We start from the raw sequence: 14,682 nt of genomic DNA, 5'->3' as shown, positions 1-14,682 counted from the left end.
CCAATCCGACACACCACATTCCAACACTCCCCAATCCAACACTCCGCAAACTGACACTCCGCAATCTGACACTCCCCAATCCGACATTCCCCAATCAGACACTCCCCAATCCAAAACTCCCCAATCTGACACTCCCCAATCTGACACTCCCCAATCCGACACTACCCAATCTAACACTCCCCAATCTGACACTCCCCAATCTGACACTCCCCAATCCAACACTACCCAATCTGACACTCCCCATTCCGACACTCCCCAATCAGACACTCCCCAATCCGACATTCCCCAATCCGATACTCCCCAAAACAAATGCTTCACAATCCAACACACCCCAATCTGACACTCCCCAATCTGACGCTCCCCAATCCGACATTCCCCAATCCGACACTCCCCAATCCGACACTCCCCAATCCGACACTCCCCAATCCGACATTCCCCAATCCAACACACCCCAATCCGACACTCCCCAATCTGACACTCCCCAATCTGACATTCTCCAATCTAACACTCCCCAATCTGACACTCCCCAATCTGACACTCTCCAATCTAACACTCCCCAATCTAACACTCCCCAATCTGACACTCCCCAATCTGACACTCCCCAATCTGACACTCCCCAATCCGACACTCCCCAATCTGACATTCTCCAATCTAACACTCCCCAATCTGACACTCCCCAATCTGACATTCTCCAATCTAACACTCCCCAATCTAACACTCCCCAATCTGACACTCCCCAATCTGACACTCCCCAATCTGACATTCCCCAATCCGACACTCCCCAATCAGACACTCCCCAATCTGACACTACCCAATCTGACACTCCCCAATCTGACACTCCCCAATCTGACACTCCCCAATCTGACACTACCCAATCTGACATTCTCCAATCTGACATTCTCCAATCTAACACTCCCCAATCTGACACTCCCCAATCTGACACTCCCCAATCTGACATTCTCCAATCTAACACTCCCCAATCTGACACTCCCCAATCTGACACACCCCAATCTAACACTCTCCAATCTAACACTCCCCAATCTAACACTCCCCAATCTGACACTCCCCGATCTGACACTCCCCGATCTGACACTCCCCAATCTGACACTCCCCGATCTGACACTCCCCGATCTGACACTCCCCAATCCGATACTCCCCAAACCGACACACCCCAATCTGACACACCCCAATCTGACACTCCCCAATCTGACACACCCCAAACCGACACTCCCCAATCAGGCACTCCCCAATCCGACACTCCCCAATCCGATACTCCCCAAAACAAATGCTTCACAATCCGACACTCCCCAATCTGACACTCCCCAATCCGACACACGGCAATCCGACACTCCCCTATCTGATACTCCCCAATCTGACACACCCCAATCCAACACTCCCCAATTCGACACTCCCCAATCTGATACTCCCCAATCTAACACTCCCCAGTCAGACACTCCCCAAAACAATCAATCCCCAATCGAACACTCCCCAATCCAAAACTCCCCAATCCGACACACCCCAATCTGACACTCCACAATCCGACACACGGCAATCCGACACTCCCTTATCTGACACTCCCCAATCCAACACACCCCAATCCGACACACCCCAATCCAACACACCCCAATCCAACACTCCCCAATCCAACACTCCCCAATCCAACACTCCACAATCCGACACTCCCAATCTGACACTCCCCAATCTTATACACTCCAATCTGACACTCCCCAATCCAGCACACCCCAATCCAACATTCCCCAATCTGACACTCCCCAATCCAACACTCCCCAATCCAACATTCCCCAATCTGACACACCCCAATCCAACACTCCTCAATACGACACTCCACCATACGACACTCCCCAATCCGACACTCCCCAATCCGATATTCCCCAATCCAACACTCCACAATCCAACACTCCCCAATCCAACATTCCCCAATCTGACACACCCCAATCCAACAGTCCCCAAACCGATACTCTCCAATCCAACACTCCCCAATCTGACACACTCCAATCTGACAATCCCCAATCCGACACTCCCCAATCCAACACTCCCCAATCTGACACTCCCCAATCTGACACACCCTAATCCGACACACTCCAATCCGACACTCCCCAATCTGACACTCCCCAATTCAACACTCCCCAATCTGACACTCCCCAATCTGACACTCCCCAATTTAACACACCCCAATCTGACACACCCCAATCTGACACTCTCCAATTCAACACTCCCCAATCCGACACTCCCCAATCCGACACTCCCCAATCCAACACTCCCCAATCTGACACACCCCAATCTGACACACCCCAATCAGACACACCCCAATCCGACACTCACCAATCTGACACTCCCCAATCTGATACTCCCCAATCCGACACTCCCCAATCTGACACTCCCCAATCTGACACTCCCCAATTCAACACACCCCAATCTGACACATCCCAATCTGACACTCCCCAATCCGACACTCCCCAATCTGACACTCCCCAATTCAACACTCCCCAATCCGACACTCCCCAATCTGACACTCCCCAATCCGACACACCCCAATCCGACCCTCCCCAATCCGACACACCCCAATCCGACACACCACATTCCAACACTCCCCAATCCAACACTCCGCAAACTGACACTCCGCAATCTGACACTCCCCAATCCGACATTCCCCAATCAGACACTCCCCAATCCAAAACTCCCCAATCTGACACTCCCCAATCTGACACTCCCCAATCCGACACTACCCAATCTAACACTCCCCAATCTGACACTCCCCAATCTGACACTCCCCAATCCAACACTACCCAATCTGACACTCCCCATTCCGACACTCCCCAATCAGACACTCCCCAATCCGACATTCCCCAATCCGATACTCCCCAAAACAAATGCTTCACAATCCAACACACCCCAATCTGACACTCCCCAATCTGACGCTCCCCAATCCGACATTCCCCAATCCGACACTCCCCAATCCGACACTCCCCAATCCGACACTCCCCAATCCGACATTCCCCAATCCAACACACCCCAATCCGACACTCCCCAATCTGACACTCCCCAATCTGACATTCTCCAATCTAACACTCCCCAATCTGACACTCCCCAATCTGACACTCTCCAATCTAACACTCCCCAATCTAACACTCCCCAATCTGACACTCCCCAATCTGACACTCCCCAATCTGACACTCCCCAATCCGACACTCCCCAATCTGACATTCTCCAATCTAACACTCCCCAATCTGACACTCCCCAATCTGACATTCTCCAATCTAACACTCCCCAATCTAACACTCCCCAATCTGACACTCCCCAATCTGACACTCCCCAATCTGACATTCCCCAATCCGACACTCCCCAATCAGACACTCCCCAATCTGACACTACCCAATCTGACACTCCCCAATCTGACACTCCCCAATCTGACACTCCCCAATCTGACACTACCCAATCTGACATTCTCCAATCTGACATTCTCCAATCTAACACTCCCCAATCTGACACTCCCCAATCTGACACACCCCAATCTAACACTCTCCAATCTAACACTCCCCAATCTAACACTCCCCAATCTGACACTCCCCGATCTGACACTCCCCGATCTGACACTCCCCAATCTGACACTCCCCGATCTGACACTCCCCGATCTGACACTCCCCAATCCGACACTCCCCAATCTGACACTCCCCAATCTGACACTCCCCAATCTGACACTCCCCAATCTGACATTCTCCAATCTAACACTCCCCAATCTGACACTCCCCAATCTGACACTCCCCGATCTGACACTCCCCGATCTGACACTCCCCGATCTGACACTCCCCAATCTGACACTCCCCGATCTGACACTCCCCGATCTGACACTCCCCAATCTAACACTCCCCAATCTGACACTCCCCAATCTGACACTCCCCAATCTGACATTCTCCAATCTAACACTCCCCAATCTGACACTCCCCAATCTGACACACCCCAATCTAACACTCTCCAATCTAACACTCCCCAATCTAACACTCCCCAATCTGACACTCCCCGATCTGACACTCCCCGATCTGACACTCCCCAATCTGACACTCCCCGATCTGACACTCCCCGATCTGACACTCCCCAATCCGACACTCCCCAATCTGACACTCCCCAATCTGACACTCCCCAATCTGACATTCTCCAATCTAACACTCCCCAATCTGACACTCCCCAATCTGACACACCCCAATCTGACACTCTCCAATCTAACACTCCCCAATCTAACACTCCCCAATCTGACACTCCCCGATCTGACACTCCCCGATCTGACACTCCCCAATCTGACACTCCCCAATCTGACATTCTCCAATCTAACACTCCCCAATCTGACACTCCCCAATCTGACACACCCCAATCTGACACTCCCCAATCTGACACTCCCCAATCTGACACTCTCCAATCTAACACTCTCCAATCTAACACTCCCCAATCTGACACTCCCCGATCTGACACTCCCCAATCTGACACTCCCCAATCTGACACACCCCAATCTGACACTCTCCAATCTAACACTCTCCAATCTAACACTCCCCAATCTAACACTCCCCAATCTGACACTCCCCGATCTGACACTCCCCAATCTGACACTCCCCAATCTGACACTCCCCAATCTGACATTCTCCAATCTAACACTCCCCAATCTGACACTCCCCAATCTGACACACCCCAATCTGACACTCTCCAATCTAACACTCTCCAATCTAACACTCCCCAATCTAACACTCCCCAATCTGACACTCCCCAATCTGACACTCTCCAATCTAACACTCTCCAATCTAACACTCCCCAATCTGACACTCCCCGATCTGACACTCCCCGATCTGACACTCCCCAATCTGACACACCCCTATCTGACGCTCAACAATCCGACACTTCCCAGCCGGGCACACCCCAATCCGACACCCCCCAATCCGACAATCCCCAATCCAACAAACCCCAATCCGACACACCCCAATCTGACACTCACCAAAACAAACACTCCCCAATCCGACACTCCCCTATCTGACACTCCCCAATCCGACACTCCCCAATCCGACACTCCCCAATCCGACACTCCCCAATCTGACACTCCCCAATCTGACACTCCCCAATCCGACACTCCCCAATCTGACACTCCCCAATCTGACACTCCCCAATCTGACATTCCCCAATCAGACACTCCCCAATCGGGCACTCCCCAATCCGATACTCCCCAATCTGATACTCCGCAAAACAAACGCTCCACAATCCGACACTCCCCAATCTGACACTCCCCAATCCAACACTCCCCAATCCAACACTCTCCAATCTGACACACCCCAATCTGACACACCCCAATCTGACACACCCCAATCCGACACTCCCCAATCTGACACTCCCCATTCCGACACTCCCCAATCTGACACTCCCCAATCTGACACTCCCCAATCCGACACTCCCCAATCTGACACTCCCCAATTCAACACTCCCCAATCTGACACTCCCCAATCTGACACTCCCCAATCCGACACACTCCAATCCGACACTCCCCAATTTATGGGCGGCACGGTGGCACAGTGGTTAGCACTGCTGCCTCGCAGCGCCAGAGATCCGGGTTCAATTCCCGCCTCAGGCGACTGACTGTGTGGAGTTTGCACGTTCTCCCCGTGTCTGCGTGGGTTTCCTCCGGGTGCTCCGGTTTCCTCCCACAGTCCAAAGATGTGCAGGTCAGGTGAATTGGCCATGCTAAATTGCCCGTAGTGTTGGGTAAGGGGTAAATGTAGGGGTATGGGTGGGTTACGCTTCAGCGGGTCGGTGTGGACTTGTTGGGCCGAAGGGCCTGTTTCCACACTGTAAAGTAATCTAAATCTAAAGTAAAGTAATCTAAAGTAAAGTAATCTAAAGTAAAGTAATCTAAAATCTAATCTAAAGTAATCTAATCTAAAAAATCCGACACACCACAATCCGACACTCCCCAATCAGACACTCCGCAATCCGACACACCCCAATCCAACACTCCCCAATCCAATACTCCCCAAACTGACACTCCGCAATCTGACACTCCCCAATCCGACATTCCCCAATCAGACACTCCCCAATCCAACACTCCCCAATCTGACACACCCCAATCTGACACTCCCCAATCCGACACTACCCAATCTGACACTCCCCAATCTGACACTCCCCAATCCAACACACCCCAATCTGACACTCCCCAATCCGACACTCCCCAATCAGACACTCCCCAATCTGACACTCCCCAATCTGACACTCCCCAATCAGACACTCCCCAATCCGACACTCCCCAATCAGACACTCCCCAATCTGACACTCCCCAATCTGACACTCCCCAATCCGACACTCCCCAATCAGACACTCCCCAATCTGACACTCTCCAATCTGACACTCCCCAATCTGACACTCTCCAATCTGACTCTCCCCAATCTGACACTCCCCAATCTGACACTCCCCAATCTGACACTCCCCAATCTGACACTCCCCAATCCGACACTACCCAATCCGACACTCCCCAATCTGACACTCCCCAATCCAACACACCCCAATCTGACACACCCCAATCCGACACTCCCCAATCCAACACCCCCCAATCCAACACTCCCCAATCCGACACACCTCAATCCGACACACCCCAATCCGACACTCCCCTATCTGACATTCCCCAATCCAACACTCCCCAGTCAGACACTCCCCAAAACAATCAATGCACAATCCGACACTCCCCAATCTGACACTCCCCAATCCGACACTCCCCAATCCGACACTCCCCAATCTGACACTCCCCAATCTGACGCCCCCCAATCCGACATTCCCCAATCCAACACACCCCAATCCGACACTACCCAATCTGACACTCCCCAATCAGACGCTCCCCAATTCGACACTCCCCAATCTGACACTCCCCAATCTGACGCTCCACAATCCGACACTTCCCAACCGGGCACACCCCAATCCGATTCTCCCCAATCTGACACTCACCAAAACAAACACTCCCCAAACCGACACAACCCAATCTGACACACGGCAATCCGACACTCCCCTATCTGACACTCCCCAATCCGACACTCCCCAATCCAACACTCCCCAATCTGACACTCCCCAATCCAACACTCCCCAATCAGACACTCCCCAATCCAACACTTCCCAAACCGACACTCCCCAATCAGGCACTCCCCAATCCGATACTCCCCAATCCGACACTCCCCAATCTGACACTCCCCAATCTGCCACTCCCAAATCAGACACTCCCCAATCCAACATTTCCCAAAACCGACATTCCCCAATCTAACACTCCCCAATCCGATACTCCCCAAAACAAACGCTCCACAATCCGACACACCCCAATCTGATGCTCCCCAATCCGACACACCCCAATCCAACACTGCCCAATCCGACACTCCCCAATCCGACACTCCCCAATCCAACACTCCCCAATCTGACACTCCCCAATCCGACACTCCCCAATCCGACACTCCCCAATCCAACACTCCCCAATCTGACACTTCCCAATCCGACACTCCCCAATCTGACACTCCCCAATCCAACACTCCCCAATCTGACACTTCCCAATCCGACACACCCCAATCCAACACTCCCCAATCTGACACTCCCCAATCCAACACTCCCCAATCCAACATTCCTCAATCCGACACTCCCCAATCCGACACCTCCCAATCCAACTCTCCCCAATCTGACACTCCCCAATCCGACACACCCCAATCCAACACTCCCCAATCTGACACTCCCCAATCCAACACTCCCCAATCCAACATTCCTCAATCCGACACACCCCAATCCGACACATGGCAATCCGACACTCCCCTATCTGACACTCCCCTATCTGACATTCCCCAATCCAACACTCCCCAATTCGACACTCCCCAATCCGACACACCCAATCCAACACTCCCCAATCCAACACTCCCCAATCCAAAACTCCCCAATCCGACACACCCCTATCTGACGCTCAACAATCCGACACATCCCAACCGGGCACACCCCAATCCGACACTCCCCAATCCGACACTCCCCAATCCGACACTCCCCAATCCGACAATCCCCAATCCAACAAACCCCAATCCGATACTCCCCAATCTGACACTCCCCAATCTGACACTCCACAAAACAAACACTCCGCAAACCGACACAACCCAATCTGACACTCCCCAATCCGACACTCCCCAATCCGACACTCCCCAATCTGACACTCCCCAATCCAACAGTCCCCAATCCAACACTCCCCAATCCAACACTCCCCAATCCAACACTCCCCAATCCGACACTCCCCAATCCGACACTCCCCAATCTTACACTCCCCAATCTGACACTCCCCAATCTTATACACTCCAATCTGACACTCCCCAATCCAGCACACCCCAATCCGGCAAACCCCAATCCAACACTCCCCAATCCAACAGTCCCCAATCAGACACTCCCCAATCTGACACTCCCCAATCCGACACTCCCCAATCTGACACTCCCCAATCTGACACTCACCAAAACAAACACTCCCCAAACTGACACAACCCAATCTGACACACGGCAATCCGACACTCCCCTATCTGACACTCCCCAATCCGACACTCCCCAATCCGACACTCCCCAATCTGACACTCCCCAATCTGAAATTCCCCAATCAGACACTCCCCAATCAGGCACTCCCCAATCCGATACTCCCCAATCTGATGCTCCCCAAAACAAACACTCCCCAATCTGACACTCCCCAAACTGACACAACCCAATCTGACACACGGCAATCCGACACTCCCCTATCTGACACTCCACAATCCGACACTCCCCAATCCGACACTCCCCAATCTGACACTCCCCAACCTGCATTCCCCAATCAGACACTCCCCAATCAGGCACTCCCCAATCCGATACTCCCCAATCTGATACTCCCCAATCCAACACACCCCAATCTGACACACCCCAATCCGACACTCCCCAATCTGACACTCCCCAATCCAACACACCCCAATCTGACACACCCCAATCCGACACTCCCCAATCCAACACTCCCCAATCCAACACTCCCCAATCCGACACACCCCAATCCGACACACCCCAATCCGACACTCCCCTATCTGACATTCCCCAATCCAACACTCCCCAGTCAGACACTCCCCAAAACAATCAATGCACAATCCGACACTCCCCAATCCGACACTCCCCATCTGACATTCCCCAATCCAACACTCCCAAGTCAGACACTCCCCAAAACAATTAATGCACAATCCGACACTCCCCAATCCGACACTCCCCAATCCGACACTCCCCAATCTGACACTCCCCAATCTGACGCTCCCCAATCCGACATTCCCAATCCAACACACCCCAATCCGACACTACCCAATCTGACACTCCCCAATCTGACACTCCCCAATCCGACACACCCCAATCCGACACACCCCAATCCAAAACTCCCCAATCCGTCACACCACTATCTGACGCTCCACAATCCGACACAACCCAATCTGACACACGGCAATCCGACACTCCCCTATCTGACTCTCCCCAATCCGATACTCCCCAATCCGACACTCCCCAATCTGACACTCCCCAATCCAACACTTCCCAAACCGACACTCCCCAATCAGGCACTCCCCAATCCGATACTCCCCAATCCGACACTCCCCAATCTGCCACTCCCCAATCCGACACTCCCCAATCCGACACTCCCCAATCCAACACTCCCCAATCCCACACTCCCCAATCCGACACACCCCAATCCGACACATGGCAATCCGACACTCCCCTATCTAACACTCCCCTATCTGACATTCCCCAATCCAACACCCTCCAATCCGACACTCCCCAATCCGACACACCCAATCCAACACTCCCCAATCCAACACTCCCCAATCCGACACTCCCCAATCCGACACTCCCCAATCCGACACTCCCCAAAGTGACACTCCCCAATCCGACACTCCCCAATCCGATACTCCCCACTCTGACACTCCCCAAAAGAAACACTCCCCAATCCGACACTCCCCAATCTGACACTCCCCAATGGGACACTCCCCAATGGGACACTCCCCAATCAGTCACTCCCCAATCCGCCATTCCCCAATCCGATACTCCCCACTCTGACATTCCCCAAAAGAAACACTCCCCAATCCGACACTCCCCAATCTGACACTCCCCAATCAGTCACACCCCAATCCGATACTCCTAATCTGACACCATTCAGAACAAAGCAGCCTCCCCCTTGACTGGCCCCACATCCAGAAACATCCACTCCCTCCACCACCGACGCTCAGTCACAGCAGTGTGTACTATCTGCAGGATGCACGTCTGAAATTTACCAAAGATCCTCAGACAGCACCTTCCAAACCCACAACTGCTTCCATCTAGAAGGACAAGGGCAGCAGATAGACACGAACACCATCCTGTGCAAATTCCTCTCTGAGCCCCTCACCATCCTGACTTAGAAATATATTGATATTCCTTCAGACTCATTGGGTCAGAGTCCTGGAATCCCCTCGCTAAGGGCAGTGTGGGTCTACCCTATAGCACATGGATTGCAGTGGGTCAAGAAGACTAGTTCCACCTTTGCTAGGGGAGGTAGAAATGGGCACGTAATGCTGGTCTTGTTAATGATGCTATTTCACAGGATTAATTCTCTTAAAATAAGAGATAATTATTCATGTAGAAATAAGGTTTATGTTGATGAAGAAAGCCCAGGAGATTGGTTGTAAGGTATGGTGCTCATTTGGAAAGCCAGTGTGCACACTATGGGCCGAATGGCCTACTCCTATGCTGTACCAGTCTCTGATTCTTTAAGAACAGAGGATTTCTCCAGATCCTAGTCAACGTTTACCCCTCAACCTCTCTACAAACAGATTATCTGATCATTATCACATTGTTTTCTATGGGCTCTTGCTGTGCTCAAAATGGATTCTATGTCCCCTGACTGTACAACAGTGACTATACTTTGAATGTATTTCATTGGCTGTAAAGTGTTTTGACGTGTCCTATGAGTGTGAAGGGTGTTATACAAATGCATTTTTTTTCACCCTTTTTGTATTTTGCTTCTCCAAGTGCAATGCTTGGCAAAGAGACCTTGAAACCTTTACGTTCTGACAAAGTAACCTTTCGGCTGATTAGAAGCTCATCAGGACAAACGTCAGAGAAAACATTAATCCTTTATGTCCAACTTCGACAAATGACTTAACAGGTGCCCTCTTGTGTTTGTTACAGATATAACATCAACAGGGGAGAGAAACGCCATCGGAATCTTTTCGAATGTAAGAAGAATATCAGAGAAAATTATGACAGGTTTTGAGCGGAGAGGTGACAATTATTGCAGCTTTGACTCTTGAAAATGGACTAATATCAATGAGAGAAAGACTTGCATTCACATAGCACCTTATACAAGCTCAGCCCATTCCAAAGGCCTTTGTAACCACAATCAGCAGTGACCAGGTCATCGGTCGGGCTCATTTTGGTTGAGATAAGTATTAGTTTTAGGCTGAGCGGCGAGATATTTCCTGCTCTTTACTGGGCGATCTATTCAAAGACTGGTTGTAAAGATTTCTCTGTAAGCCTTTGGTTGCCCTTTATAATTCTGAACGCCTCGATCAAATCTCCCCAGACCCTCTTTGCTCTGAAGAGACATGTCTCTAGTCTGAAGCCCTCATCCTTTGGACCATTTCAATGAATTTTCTCTCAATTTCTCCAAGATTTTGACATTTTCCCCAAACATGCAGCTGGTTTGGAAAAGATTTTTTAAAAAAGGTTTAACACAACTTCACTCAAACAATGGCTAGACTGTCAGTAGGTGGGTTACTACCTGTGTTTATTCATTAAATCATGGCAGAGTCTGGGGGGAGGGATCTAAGACCATGGTTGTTTACAGATGATGTAAACAATCTGAATATTATAATATTTCCAAATTTGTTGATGATCTGTTGCTGAACAAAGAGATCTTGGGGTATAGGTTCATTGTTCCTTGAAAGTGGAGTCACAGGTAGATAGGATAGTGAAGAAGGTGTTTGGTATGCTTTCCTTTATTGGTCAGAGTATTGAGTACAGGAGTTGGGAGGTCATGTTGCAGCTGTACAGGATGTTGGTTAGGCCACTTTTGGAGTACAGGGTGATCTGTTACAATTTGTGTTTTGTTAACGCGATCGACAAATTGGGGATACTGTTTCTAAAGTGCAAAATTTTAAAATGTGTGTTGGCTGTAACGTGATTACATCGCCAACACTTTAAACGCTGTTTCTAAAGTGCAATCTTTCAATAAAACGGGGTTGTACAAGAACGCATCCATCATGTTATCAAAGAGCTACAGGTACTGCATTCCGTTCTGGTCTCCTTCCTTCAGGTTGTGAAACTTGAAAGGGTTCAGAAAAGATTTACAAGGATGTTGCCAGGGTTGGAGGATTTGAGCTATAGGAAGAGGCTGAATAGGCTGGGGCTGTTTTCCCTGGAGTGTTGGAGGCTGAGGGGTGACCTTATAAAGGTTTACAAAATTATGAGGGGCATGGATAGGGTAAATGGACAAGGTCTTTTCCCTGGGGTGGGGGAGTCCAGAACAAGAGGGCATAGGTTTAGGGTGAGAGGGGAAAAATATGAAAGAGACCTAAGGGACAACTTTTTCACACAGAGGGTGGTACGTGTATGGAATGAGCTGCCAGAAGAAGTGGTGGAGGCTGGTACAATTACAACATTTAAGAGGCATTTGGATGGGTATATGAATAGGAAGGGTTTGGAGGGATATGGGCCGGGTGCTGGCAGGCGGGACTAGATGGGGTTGGGATATCTGGTCGGCATGGACGGGTTGACTGAAGGGTCTGTTTTTGTGCTGTACGTCTCTATGACTCTATGAATTGAAGTTGGATGAGAAGGTAAATCGTGCGGATGGTGCGAGAAGCCTTCAACAGGATGTGAACGAGCAATGGGAATGAGCTCAAACATGTCCGATGGAATGGAATGTGAATAGATGCAAAGTTATTCACATTGGTGGAGAAAACAGAAAGACAGGATATTTCTTAATTGCTGAGATTTCTAAAGGAATCTAGGTGTTCTTGTCCACAAGTGTCTGAAAACAAGCGTGTAGCTGCAACAAGGAATTGGAAGGACAAGCACTAATTGGCTTCCATTTCCAGGGGATTTGAGTACAGGAGTAACAATGTTTTGCTGAAGTTCTGTCAGGCTTTGGTGAGACTGCAGCTGCAATGTTACATACACTTTTGGGCTCCTTCTGTAATGGAGGATGCACTCACCACAGATGGAGGCCAGCAGGGATTCTCCAGATTAATCCTTGCAACTGCAGGCCTGTCCTATGAGGAGACTCGGTCTGTATTCGATGGAGTTTCAAAGAATGTGAGGTGATTGTTTTGAAGCTTACAAAATTCTTACAGGATGTGGATCATAGAATCCCTACAGTGTGGAAGCAGGCTATTCAGCCCATCAAGTCCTTGATGAGCATCCCACCCAGACCCTCCTCCTTGTCACCCTGCATTCCCCATAGCTAACCCACCCAGCCTGCACGCACAGGGTAATTCAGCATGACACTCTAACCTGCCCATCATTGGATTGTGGGAGGAAACAGGAGCACCCAGAGAAAACCCACGCAGACACGGGGAGAATGTGCAAACTCCACACAGGCAGTTGCCCGAGCGTGGAATCAACCCTGGATCCCTGGCGCTGTGAGGCAGCAGTGCTAACCACTGAACCACCTATGGGATGGTGCGTCTAGGACCAGGGAAAATAATCTCAGGGGTAGGCCCTTTAAGCTGGAGATGATGATGATTTCCTTCACTCAGAGGGTGGTGAATTTTCTAGCCCAGAGAAGTGTGGAAGCTCAGACATTGAGCAGCTTCAAGGCTGACATCGCTAAGTTTCTGGGGACTAATGACATGGAGGGATACGGAGACAGTGTGGGGAAAATATGGCTGTAGGGATGATCAGCTTTGGTCTGAATGGTGGGATGTGCTAAATGGACTGAGTGGCTACTCCTGTTCCTGAGTACCGGCCTCCATGCCCTTTTAAAATGATAACTTAACAAAGTGAACTCACATTTAAACAACACTTTTATGTTGTAAAAGGTCAAAAGGCACTTCACAGAGGTGTGTCCTGGCCAATATTCATTCCTTAAGCAGCATCACTGAACACTTGTTTGCTGTGTAAAAGCTGGTTAATGTATTTACTACATTACAACAATGACTACAGTTCAGAAATACCTCCTCCCTGTCTGGAAAAATGACCCTGAGCTTCCAGTTGCCTGCCACCTCAACACACCACTGTGTTCCCATGTCAACGTCCCTGTCTCAGCCTTCTGCAGTGTCCCAGTGAGGCTCGGTGTAAGCTGGAGGAGAAGCTCCTCACTTTCTGCCTGGAGCCCTTATAGGCCTCAGAACTCAACATTCAGTTTAACAAATTTAGAACGTGACACATTCCTTCACGTTCATTACCTGGGGCCTGTACTCCCTGCTCAGCCAACACATCTTTAACCAGTTTCCAGTTGCCATACCACATGACGTTTCTCTCCCTCTCACCTTATTGTCAATAATCCCTGTGTTTGCCTCTCTAATTTCTGTCTCTCTCTCAGCATCTTTTCCATTTATTCTATTCACTCCTTCCTTAACCATACCCCTCTAACCCAAAAGCTGCTATTACTTCTAAAGAAGGATCACTGGACTCAAAACGGAGGAGACAGTGAGG

Source organism: Chiloscyllium plagiosum, unplaced genomic scaffold (assembly GCF_037043375.1).
Source record: "Chiloscyllium plagiosum isolate Xiang-an unplaced genomic scaffold, Cpla_swu_hap1 HiC_scaffold_36, whole genome shotgun sequence".
In the NCBI taxonomy this organism is placed as follows: domain Eukaryota; kingdom Metazoa; phylum Chordata; class Chondrichthyes; order Orectolobiformes; family Hemiscylliidae; genus Chiloscyllium; species Chiloscyllium plagiosum.
This window is presented reverse-complemented; position numbering follows the sequence as displayed.